Here is a 12736-nt window from a genome sequence, read left to right as displayed (position 1 = left end):
TCTCAGCATTTTAAGACCACTGGGTCGATATGATCACCCCTGTGGAAAAAAAACAAAAAAACATCCTTGATCTGTCTTCTGGTAAAAAAAAAATACAAAATCCCACATTTTTGTAGATAGGAGCTTGAAACTTCTAGAGTAGGATTCTCTGATGCGCTGAATCTGATTGCGTGATTTTGTAAGGATTCTATGACTTGTAGGGGGTTTGTTCCCCTATTTTCTAAAATAAGGTAAATTTTTTCAGGCTCGTAACTTATGATGGGTAAGACCAAACTTGACAAAACTTATATATTTAAAACCAGAAAAAAATAAATCAAATTCTTTTGATTTATCTATTTGTATTAAAATTCTCTATTCAGAGTTCCGGTTACTCCTGAGCTGAGTTGCTCCTTACGAGTTCGTTACAGCGAGATGTTTGATTTGATTTTACGGTAACCCACTCCGAATACAAATTTGGCAGTTTTTATCGCACCTGGTATTAACTAAGTGACATATAGCAATCGCAAATTCTGTCGATCTGTCTGTCTGTCTGTCCCGGTTTTCCTACTTCAGGCACTTCCAGGCAAGCTAGGACGATTAAACTTGGCAGGTATATCAGGGACCGGACCAGATTAAATTAGAAATAGTCGTTTCCCGATTTAGCCATCTGGGGGGGGGAGTAGGGGGCCGGTTAATTTGGAAAAAATAGAAAAATGAGATAATTCGTGTCTCAGAGCTTTTACTTTAAATACCGACTGGATCTGGTGACATTGGGGGGAATTGAGGGGGGGTAACCAAAAATCTTGGAAAACGCTTTAAGTGGAGAGATAGGGATGAAACTTGGTGGGAAAAATAAGCAGAGGTCCTAGATACGTGATTGACATAACCAGGACGGATCCGCTCCCTTTGGGGGAGTTGGGGGGGGGGTTAATTCTGAAAAAATTAGAAAATTAGTTACTTTTAACTTACGAAGGAGTGATCGAATCTTAATGAAATTTGGATTTTGGAAGGATATCGTGTCTCAGAGTTCTTATTTTAAATTCCGACTGGATGCGGTGACATTGGGGGGAACTGAGGGGGGAACCGAAAATCCTGGAAAACGCTTAGATTGGAGGGATCGGGATGAAACTTGGTGGGAAAAATAATCACACGTCCTAGATACTTGATTGATATAACCGGGATGGATCTGCTCTCTTTGGGGGAGTGGAGGGGGAGGGTTAATTCTGTAAAATTAGAAAACTGAGGTATTTTTAACTTACGAAGGAGTGATCGGATCTTAATGAAATTTGGTCTTTGGAAGGATATCATGTCTCAGAGCTGTTATATTAAATTTCAACCTCATCCGGTGAAGGGGGTGTTGGGGGGGCGGTACCTAAACTCTTGGAAAATGCTTAGAGTGGAGGGATCGGGATGGAAATTGGTGGGAAAAATAAGCACAAGTCCTAGACACGGGATTGACATAACTGGAACGAATCTGCTCTCTTTGGGGGAGTTGGGGGGGGGGGGTTAATTCTAAAAATTAGAAAAAATGAGGCATTTTAACTTGCGAAAGAGTGATCATATCTTAATGAAATTTCATACTTAGAAGGACCTTGAAACTTAGATCTCTTATTTTTTATCCCGACCGGGTCCAGTGTCATTAGCGGGAGAGGGGGACCAAAAATCTTGAGAAATGCTTAAAGCGGAGTGATCAGGATGAAACTTGGTGGAAAGAATAAACACAAGTCCAAGATAGGTGACTGATATAACCGGACCAGATTCACTCTCTTTGGTGGAGTTGGGGGGGGGGGGGTAATTCGGAAAAATTAGAAAAAAATGAGGTATTTGTAACTTACGAACGGGTGATCAGATCATAATGAAATTTGGTATCTAAAAGGATCTTGTACTTTAAAGCTCTTATTTTAGATCCCGACCAGATCCGGTGAGATTGAAGGGAGTTGGAGGGGGAGCCGGAATTCTTGGAAAACGTCAAATCGGGGTGTCTTACGAATGGGTGATTGGATCTCAATGAAACTTGATATATAGAAGAATCTTATGTCTCAGATGCTCCATTTTCAATTCGAATCTGATCCGGGGACATAGAGGGTTGGAGGGGGAAACAGAAATCTTTGAAACTGGAAATCTTGGAAAACACTTAGAGTCGAGATCTCGGGATGAAACTTGATGGGGAGAATAAGCACAAGTTATAGATACGAGATTGACATAATTGGTATATATATAATATAAGTTTATAGTTAGCCTCTCTCTTCTTTTTTGAAAAATAAATAAAAGTTTTGTTGATCCAATTGATTCACTCATACATTTAAAACGAATGGATTTAAAATTAGGAAAATTACATCTTTTAAAAAAAAATAAAACTAAGTTAATTGTTGCAAATCATTTTATTTTGATAATTGTTTATTTTCCTTGAAGCTTGATTAATAATTTCATTCCTTTTTTAAAATTATTTTTCATGAAAGCAAGAATTGACAGTATGGTCTTAAAGATTGAAATAATTGGTACGGATCCGTTCTCTTTTGGGGAGCTGGGGGTTGTTAATTTGGAAAAGTAGAAAAATTGAGGCATTTTTAACTTAAGAACGGTTGACCGGATCTTAAAGAAATTTGATATTTAGAAGGGACTCATGTCTCAGAGCTCTTATTTTAAATCCCGAAAAGATCTGTTGACATTGGGGGGAGCTTGAGGGAGAAACCAGAAATCTTTGAAAATGCTTATAAATATCGTAGATACGTGACTGACGTAACCGGATTGGATCCGCTTTCTTTGGGGGTGTTAGATGGTGGGGTTCAGTGCTTTGGCAAGTTTTGTGCTTCTGGACGTGACAGGACGATGAAAATTGGTAGGCGTGTCAGGGAGCTGTACAAAATGCCTTGACAAAGTTTTTTTCCCGATTCAAACATCTGGGGGGCTGAAGGGAGAGGAAAAATTAGAAAAATTGAGGTATTTTTAACTTGCGAGTGAGTGATCGGATCTTAATGAATTTTCATATTTAGAAGAACCTAGTGACTCAGAGCTCTTATTCTAAATCCTGACCCGCATTAAGCCTCTGATTTTCCTTTTAAAGCAATGTATTGATTCTTAGAATTTTTCTAGAGCTCACACCATATGAGCTCTTAGCTCTTGGCTCTTCCGACCTCGTCACAAGTGGCATATGAGCTCTTAGCTCTTGTTCTTTTAGTATATGGTATTTCCTCTTATCCCACATCTTTTGTGTTTCAATTTTTCCGATTAATTGCATAACGTCCATTTTAGTTCTTGGACTTGTTTTTTCTGTTTTTTGCGTTTAATTTTTATTGACCATATTTATACTTTTTTGGTATTAATTTTATTTTTGTCTTGCTATATTATTTGTTTCCTTGTTTTGCTTTCTCTTTTTTGACATATGAAGCAAATTCGGCTCTATTAGAGCTTGTGATAGCCTTTTGAAAATCAATCAATAACCCAAAGATAAATTCAGCAGATATAAATTCCTTTTTTTATTGAAACTTACAACGAGCAGAAATGATAGGTAGCTTAATAGCACCTACTAGCTCAGCCAGAGTCAACCCAGGTTTAATTGGGCACCTGGAAAAATCTGGAGAGAGTAAGGAGCAAGGGTGGGCGAAAGCACAGAATGTCTGGCCTCCAACTCCTACTTTATCGCTGATGGGCTATGAAAAGGAGATTAGCACCACTCGTCTGGATCTTGTGGTTCTAGTGTCGCCATGCTTAGTAACTCACAATAGTACATGCATAAGTAAAGAGTAATATGTGCACAACATATTGTTTTTTTTCTATTTTTGTTCTAACCTAAAAACGTGCTGTTGTCGTGGAAAGTTCAAAAGAAGCTCATTCGATTGGATATTGGAGGGTCTACTAACCTTTTTAAGAGACAAAAGTGATTGAAGGTTGACCCAGCTTATTGCCGTTCAGGAATATCTCTTGAATCCTTAATTGTACCTTCAGACATGAGCGAGCCGTACTCTGATTGACAAAACGCTACCAAAGGAAGTGAAAATGCTGCTCCTCATGCCGACATTACCTGTCAAGAGGAATTCTAATAACTTCTACAAATACTTTTTGCTATTTACATATTCTTATAACTGTATCAAAAATATAACTAAGCTGAAATAACCAAACTGTTGTTTATGGTAATTTTTGTTCGTTTCAAGCTTGATTTGCATATCCAGTTTTAGTTTTCTCGTTTTAAAATTTATTTATCCATTTATTTTAGTAATTTTTGTATGTTTTGTTTTTGCTATAATTGTTTATTCAAATTCAGTTCGTTTTAGGTTTCATTTCACTTCAATTGTCAAATATTTTTTTTCATGTTAAGCTCGATTTGCATATTCATTTTAAGACTTATTTATTCATTTATTTTAGTAACTTGTATGTTTTTCTTATGATTAATTAAAAAAAAAACTTTTTCCACAAAATAAGTTTTTCAAAAATACCATAAAACTCCACTAAATTTTTTTTTTTTTAATTCCATTAAAAAAGGGAATAGTTGTGGGAAAAGTCAAAGTCATGGCCAATTGTAGAAAAAGCCAAGACAGATTATACAATTTGGTGGGCATCAAGTCAAGGTTAATTTTACCCTTTTGATTGCCGTTGTTACTGTCTCCCATTTATGCTACACCTCTCCACGCATGCATGTCACTACACATTGCCAAACTTGAGTCAACCTTGTTGGAGGGTTTTCCCGGGGAATCTCCCTGAAAAGGTCTGTACACTTTCAAATAAAAAAAAAACTTTTTCCACAAAATAAATTTTTCAAAAATAAATAGAACTCCACTAAACCGAAAAAGAACACAAGTAGAATCAAAAAATCTACCAAGAATACAACTACCAGCATCAATAAATAAATGATACCTAAAAAGAACAGTCATTACAATAAAGATTCAGCCTTAATTTTTAAATAATAGTTTACTACAAAATTTTGGAATTATTGGGACGGGGAGACTTTTATCCATACTACTAATACTAAAAAATTAACGCAGCACCAGGCCACCTGAGGCCAACACAGCTATGCACGCTCCTCCTCTATACCCAATGTATTCAAAGCCTCCCTCTTTATACCCTCCCAGTAAGTTCACATTTCCTTTATGTCTTTCTTTATGACGTCCTCCTATCCCATTTTGAGACGACCCGCTTATTCGTTTAGCACTAAATGTTTGGCTGAAAAGAACAATCTTTGGCAATCTTTCGACCCTCAGACGCAGAACGTGTCCTAGCCATCTCAACCTTTCTCTCATTATATTAATAGAAAACGGGATTGAACCAAACTTTTCGTAAAGCCTATATTATAAAGTACGGTCATTCAGCCAAGTACCCAAAACATCAGTAGACAATTCCACTGGAAAACATCAAATAAATCTTGTATTCATCTAGTAAATATTTATTAATATGGATTCAATGTCTGCTGCATTTTTGATCTTCTATAGGTCTTAATTCATCCTATATACACTTTTGAATATAATCATCATGTAATAAAATTTTTGAGCTGATGAGAGAAAAAACATCTAATTTCTTACATTAAGAATCCACTAATCAATACGTTTCTTCCAAAACTCGGTGCTCTTTTTAGGATCCCCCTGGTCAAATTCACTTCCCCTGAAAGTCTCTTGCATTAAGAATTCAATAACTATGTGTTTCTTCCAAAACTCGGATAAATAGTTTTAAAATAAAGTAAGCAATCATTTATCTGATAAAGCCCAGGGGTGGATTTATCTCCCCCGGGCTGTGTCTGGAAAATCATTTTGGAGGGAGTGATTGAAAAATAAAAAATAAAAAACTCATCGGAAACTTGTTTAAATTCATTGCGTTACGTTTTAAAGAGTCGGACAAAAATATAGGGGATTAGGCTGCTGGATTCAGCCTTGTCCTCCAGTTTCCATGAATTGACGCTTTTGATCAACAACAGTGATGTCAACTGGTGGATTGACAATTTTTATTGCAAATAAAGCTGTGTTTTTGGGGTATTTTTGTAAAAGCAAGTGAAAAAACAAGAGAATTGTTCTCTCTGGATTTCGAAAAAAAAAAATACTTGTATCTATCCTCCGTCTCCTTAATTACCGCGAATTAACGTCATTCCCTGGTTCTGATCATTGTCAGCTAAAGGGCCAAGACAATATATCTCTGATTTAAGGCTCATCTTTTCTGATTTTCGCTTTTTGAATGACAATTTTGTCCAAGTCTCGATTGGAAAGTTTATCGTTTACCATTAAAATTTTGAGATAAACTTTGATATTATGGAAAATGTTTCATAATTTTAATAAAAATCTAAAAACAAAGTAATAAGTTAATTGAATATTATTTGATTATTGCAACCGAAACTGATTTTTTGACAAACTTTGTTATTCGTATTCTAATAAAGACTTTGACGATCCTTAATTATCGCTTTTCGGCCTTTTGGCTAAAATCAAAAAGTAGTATCTGTTCTCATCAGCTTAATATCTGATACGGTCCCTACATGGGGCCCAGAATATTAAACTGATTTTTGGAAACCGGTGGGTTGTAGGAACTTGCTCCGTTCCCTTCACGTGTTGGCCCCGTATTGCAAGATATCCGGGATCGGCGCACTTTCGAGGGGAAATCAAAGTCCAAGAATCCGAATCAATTCTTTGCGTTATACGGTATTCAAATTGAAGAGAAACTGCACATACATGTAGTTACCTAGTCAATGAATATATTCGGAATTTTTTTTTCATCTGAAAAGAAGAATCAGTGTGTATAATTTACAAAACTTAAAAGGTAAATAGCCAGTGACTACTCGGCATAGTTAATTAAAAGTGCCCAAGCTGGATCAAAGTTCTCATGCATCTTTATCGAAAATAGTTCATAATTATAAACTGCTGAAATTTCATATTGAACCAGTATTCGATAAAATTGCTGAAGTGATTGTTTTTGGCCTCAGACGACTTGGTTCTGCAGTGAGTTGTTGATATTCGTAATGGCTAAAGCCCCCAATGGTTTTTGGCGAGAAAGTAATTGGTATAGTCAGTAGAACGGCCACTGGGCTCTTAGAAATTAAGTTTCGACTTTTCAGTCGTATTGATGAGAGAGTGAGAAACCCCTGATTTTCTTTTCTCATAAAGATAAAGTTGCATTTAAATTATTAAGACGTTTGCATATGAATATGAAATGGGATATTGCTATTTTCAAAAATAATTTAGAGACTTGATTTACTGCTGTGAAAAAGTTTTCTAAGGCTGCATGTGTTTAATAAATTAGAGTTTCCGAATGGCATTCAAAGCAACCAGATTTATGTCGAAAGATATTAGTAAAAGGTTAGATTTTTACCAAATCATACTAACCTGGCTGGAAAGCTGCATTAATCATGAAGAAGGCCTTCCCAGGGTGAGGCCTTTCTATTGCACTTCGGACGGGCTGAACCCTGTGATTACCTTAAATGGGTTAATTCAACAGCGTAATTTTTGGTAGTGGGGGACTGTGTTCGCGCGGAACCCTGTCTACACATTGAAAGGTTTTTTTTTCTTTGGGCCCATTTTTTAGATTGCATATTTGTGAGTTGAAAGAAGAAAGTATACAATTTGATGTTGATAAGACTTGAGTAAAATGGATCATTGAGCCCTATTAAAAAATTAATTTTCTGATAAACTTACATGTTTGAAATATTACGGAGAGGGTTGAGCGTATATTCTATAGAAGATGGTTCTGGAATTTTCTCCAGAACATGTCTGAAATAAATATATTTTGTTTTTCTTAGTCTTGTGTTAAAGCAAAGGATGGTATCAATGACCAGTCGCCATAATTACATTAAATTGCCTAAACTCATTGAATTCCTGATGCATTTTGTTTTTAAAAATACTCTGTAATTATTAAATACTGATTTTTAAATTGAACCAGGAATCGAATCCAATTGCTGAAATTTAGATTAAGTCGCAAAGGCTAGTCTTAAAAAGTGAAATACCCTTGGTCACCCCACATTCCATCAAGTCAATTGCATTGGCAACATATCAAACTAAAAATTATCTATGTTTGATAAGTGCCTGATTACTGAAAATTTATATTATTTTCTGCGGATGTAGTTTTGATACCATGTCAATAAAGTTGCCCATGAATTGCTGCTCATTGAATATTTTTTCTCATCATATGATTTTTTGGCCCGTATTTAATTGGTGGAATATTAGATTTTTGTTGCTTTCGAACCTTGTTAAAAAAAACTATGAGGATTTACTAGGAGTTATTTTATATACTCAATCTTAGCAATTTTCTAAGCTCTGGCCTCTCCTCATATCGAGTTAATCTTTCGCCTTTTACTAAAGATTACTTTGGGGAGGGGCACTTGATGAGTTTTAACAAATTTTTGAATGCCGAAAGGCAGACTAGCCTATACTATTGTAGTAAGTTTAAATATTTCTAGACTACGTATCTCATGATTAGGGGGTCGGACAAGTAGGCTAACCCTGGAAAATGCAGAATATGAACAAAAATCCAATCTTTTCAAAAATGAAAAACAAATTGTGAAGTCATGGGCAGATAGCGAAAAGGGACAGTAATTGTGAAATATGGCACACCTTCCAGAGGTATCTAAATAAGCTACGTTTATAGTGAAGTAGACGTGATTTGTGTTGTTATTTGCCTAGTTGGGTATAGCTCTTCAGTTGACAAGTTGCTGGCTAAGCATTTGCTGTTATCTTTTGCAGATTACAACCAGGGAAGCGAATTTTGGGCGGGTAAGGGATGCTCGAAGGCACTCTTGGTTTGGTGCAATAACTTGCCAAGTCCTAGGTGCTCTTGAGCCCCCATTCTCTTGGGGTCCTCATTCCTCCGTCGTCTAAGAACAGTATTTCTATTCCAGTTTAGGAGGTTCCTCTAAAATGAGGGGTTTTGATATTTTATAGGGGCAAATTCTTTGATTTGGGGATTCCATGGGTTTCTAAACACACTACTCTGTCTGGCGGGAGAAAACGATTCAAGAGACAATGCTCTGTGTGTGAAGGGAAACGAGAATCAACAGGCGATTCTCCATGTGAAGGGAGAACGAGAAAAGGGTCTCTGAGAAAGGAGAAGCCTGGCGCTTAAATGCAAATATAACACAAATATATATAATATATTTTATATAATATAAAAATATATTTTTTGGGGTATTTTTGTGAAAGCAAGTGACAAAACAAGACAATTGTTCTCTCTGGATTTTGAAAAAAAAAAAATACTTGAATCAACAGGCGATTCTCCATGTGAAGGGAGAACGAGAAAAGGGTCTCTGAGGAAGGAGAAGCGTGGAGCTGAAATGTAGATATATATATATATATATATATATATATATATATATATATATATATATATATATATATATATATATATATATATATATATATATATCATTTGCTTTTTTATAGTGGCGTAAATAAAGGTATTTTATAGAACTATAAAGGTAAAAATGTACTTAAAAAAAAATGTAGATGCTTGAATTTTTAGATTGACGTTAGTTTTGACAAGATTTTGGAAGAAACTAAACTTCAAGGGGACGGGGGCAAAATGAGGCTTGGGGGAGGGGAAAACCAAGGTCTGGAAGGCGCACTTGCCCACCTCCTGCCCAATAGTAAATTACCCCCCTACTTTTTATGGTTTGAACCTTACAGTTGTTTAATAAGCTTAGACTCAAATTCTACGATAAACCTGGATATATGCTTGAAGGCCATCTATTTTTCAACACAGTCTTCTGGCTACATTGTTAGTAATAAGATGGAATTATAAAATTAATCAAGTAAATGACAAATGAAAAGGATAAATAGTTTTAAAATAAAGTAAGCAATCATTTATCTGATAAAGCCCGGGGTTGGATTTATCTCCCCCGGGATGTGTCTGGAAAATCATTTTGGAGTGAGTGATTGAAAAATAAAAAATAAAATACTCATCGGAAACTTGTTTAAATTCATTGCATTACGTTTTAAAGAGTCGGACAAAAATATAGGGGATTAGCCTGCTGGATTCAGCCTTGTCCTTCAGTTTCCATGAATTGACGCTTTTGACCAATACCAGTGATGTCAACTGGTGGATTGACAATTTTTATTGCAAATAAAGCTGTGTTTTTGGGGTATTTTTGTAAAAGCAAGTGAAAAAACAAGAGAATTGTTCTCTCTGGATTTTGAAAAAAAAAAATACTTGTATCTGTCCTCCGTCCCCTTAATTACCGCAAATTAACGTCATTCCCTGGTTGTGATCATTGTCAGCTAAACGGACAAGACAATATATCTCTAATTTAAGGCTCATCTTTCTGATTTTCGCTTTTTGAATGACAATTTTGTCCAAGTTTCGATTGGAAAGTTTATCGTTTACCATTAAAATTTTGAGATAAACTTTGATATTATGAAAAATGTTTCATACTGTTTATAAAAATCTAAAGACAAAGTAATAAGTTAATTGAATATTATTTGAGTATTGCAACCGAAACTGATTTTTTGACAAACTTTGTTATTCGTATTCTTATAAAGTCTTTGACAATCCTTGTCAAATTATAGCTTCTCGGCCTTTTGGCTAAGATCAAAGTATAATATTTGTTCTTATCAGCTTAATATCTGATACGACCCCTACATGAGGTCCAGAATATTAAACTGATTTTTGGAATTCGGAGGGATGTCGAGGCTTGCTCCGCTCGCGATGGCCCGGTATTGCAGTACCTCCGGGATCGGCGCATCCTTTTCGAGGGGAAATCAAAGTTCATGAATCCGAATCGATTCTATGCGTTATGTGGTATTCAAATTGAAGAGAAACTGTATATACATGTAGTTATGTAGTCATTGAATATATTCGGAATTTTTTTTTCATCTGAAAAGAAGAACCAGTTTATATAATTTACAAAAATTAAAAGGTAAAAAAGCCAGTGACTACTCGGGATAGTTAATTTAAAGTGCCCGAGTTGGATCAAAGTTCTCATGCATCTTTATCGAAAATAGTTCATAATTATAAACTGCTGAAATTCCATATTGAACCAATATTCGACAAAATTGCTGAAGTGATTGTTTTTGGCCTCAGACGACTTGGTTCTGCGGTGAGTTGTTGATATTCGTAATTGATAAAGCCCCCAATGGTTTTTGGCGAGAAAATAATTGGTATAGTCAGTAGAACAGCCACTGGGCTCTTAGAAATTGAAAGTTTCGACTTTTCAGTCGTATTGATGAGAGAGTGAGAAACCCCTGATTTTCTTTTCTCATAAAGATAAAGTTGCATTTAAATTATTAAGACGTTTGCATATGAAAATGAAATGGGACATTGCTATTTCCAAAAATAATTTAGAGACTTGATTCACTGCTGTGAAAAAGTTTTCTAAAGCTGCATGTGTTTAATAAATTAGAGTTTCCGAATGGCATTCAAAGCAACCAGATTTATGTCGAAAGATATTAGTTAAAGGTTAGATTTTTACCAATTCATACTTACCTGGCTAAGAAGCTGCCTTGATCATGAACGAGGCGCTTCTAGGGTCAGGCCTTTCCATTGCACTTTATATTGGCTGACCCTTGTGATTATCTCAAGTGGGGGTAACTCAACAGCTTAATTTTTGATAGTTGGGACTGTGTGCGCGCGGACGGTTTTCTACATATTGAAAAGTTCTCTTTCCTTTGGGCCTATGTTTTAGGTCACATATTTGTGAGTTGAAAGAAGAAAGTATACAATTTGATGTTGATAAGACTTGAGTAAAATTGATCATTTGGCCCTATTGAAAAAATTAATTTTCTGATAAATTTACATGTTTGAAATATTACGGAGAGGGTTGAGCGTATACTCTATAGAAGATGGTTCTGGAATTTGAATAATAGTTGAAAGTGAAAGGTACGGAGATGAATAGTTTCTACAAAAAAAGCCGAGCAAGCCATTAAAGCTGCTAATTCTTTTTAATATTCTTTTATTTTATATAGTTTCTCTCCAATCAATTTTGACTCTTAAAAAGGGCACTAGAACCTTCAATTTCCAATCAGATGAGCTTCTTCCAAAGTTTAAACGACCAGTCATTGCGTACGAAGTGCCTTGGTGGCAAAAGTAAATAACCAATTCATTGTGCCTACTTCTCTTTTTATTTAGGCAGTGCTATTTCACTGTCTATCATGAAATATGTCTAAAAAAGAAAGCTGATTAAAAGTCTATTTGCTGATAATTTATGTTTTTAATTTGCAGAAACTATTGAGCACTTCAGCGAAACCTAAAAAGTCGACAAAGAATAATAAAGCAGGCAAACCCGGGGAAGCCCCCGCGAAAAACGGTGAAGCAGCCGTCAGTTCCGCTTGAGATAGTATTTTTTGACTGGTAACGTTTTATTGATTATTCTCTCTTTTTTTTTCTTTTCTTTGTTCAATGTTCTATTGATTATTCTCTCTTTATTTTATTTTTATTTTTCAATGTTCTATTGATTATTCTCTATTTCTTTTCTTTTCTTTTTTCAATGGCATGCCTATAAGGATATAAAAATAGCGACACTCCTAGAAAATAAAACTGAAATCTGCAGAATAAAAGTGTAGCAGGTTATAGTCAGCTTATAGCTGTCTACTTCAATCAGGGATGTATTCAGAAGGGAAGAGCTAAGAACTTGCCCTGAAATCGCAAATTTTTCCCGAATTTCAGTGCACTGTTTGTTCAAATTGTCAAATAAAACAAGCTTTTATTGCCATCCCCCTTCCTCCTGGACAAAATTCCAGCTTCTGTGAGTAGCTTCAGTATATATGCAAATATGCAGTGCCTTTATAAAGGCGTACAATGCTGAGCAATGAAGTTCGATCTCCTGTTTCGTGTTCTTAGCAGACGATTCAAAATAGTCGCA

At 35.5% G+C, this 12736-nt stretch overlaps 5 non-coding genes across 5 annotated transcripts; all 5 read left to right on the top strand.

Annotated features, from left to right (window-relative positions):
• The first annotated feature begins 6353 nt into the window (after positions 1-6353).
• On the top strand, positions 6354-6545 carry LOC136035917 (U2 spliceosomal RNA). Its single transcript, XR_010619564.1, has one exon. It is a non-coding gene; the product is annotated as a U2 spliceosomal RNA (small nuclear RNA).
• A 721-nt stretch (positions 6546-7266) lies between these two features.
• On the top strand, positions 7267-7429 carry LOC136035896 (U1 spliceosomal RNA). Its single transcript, XR_010619545.1, has one exon. It is a non-coding gene; the product is annotated as a U1 spliceosomal RNA (small nuclear RNA).
• Positions 7430-8197: 768 nt separating this feature from the next.
• Positions 8198-8313, top strand: LOC136035885 (U5 spliceosomal RNA). The gene has a single exon (XR_010619535.1). It is a non-coding gene; the product is annotated as a U5 spliceosomal RNA (small nuclear RNA).
• Positions 8314-10441: 2128 nt separating this feature from the next.
• Positions 10442-10626, top strand: LOC136035916 (U2 spliceosomal RNA). Its single transcript, XR_010619563.1, has one exon. It is a non-coding gene; the product is annotated as a U2 spliceosomal RNA (small nuclear RNA).
• A 727-nt stretch (positions 10627-11353) lies between these two features.
• Positions 11354-11521, top strand: LOC136035897 (U1 spliceosomal RNA). Its single transcript, XR_010619546.1, has one exon. It is a non-coding gene; the product is annotated as a U1 spliceosomal RNA (small nuclear RNA).
• Positions 11522-12736: the final 1215 nt, after the last annotated feature.

The sequence above is a fragment of the Artemia franciscana genome, chromosome 14, assembly GCF_032884065.1.
Source record: "Artemia franciscana chromosome 14, ASM3288406v1, whole genome shotgun sequence".
Lineage (NCBI taxonomy): Eukaryota > Metazoa > Arthropoda > Branchiopoda > Anostraca > Artemiidae > Artemia > Artemia franciscana.
Note: the sequence above shows the minus strand (reverse complement) of the source record. Positions and strands in the feature narration are given on the sequence as shown.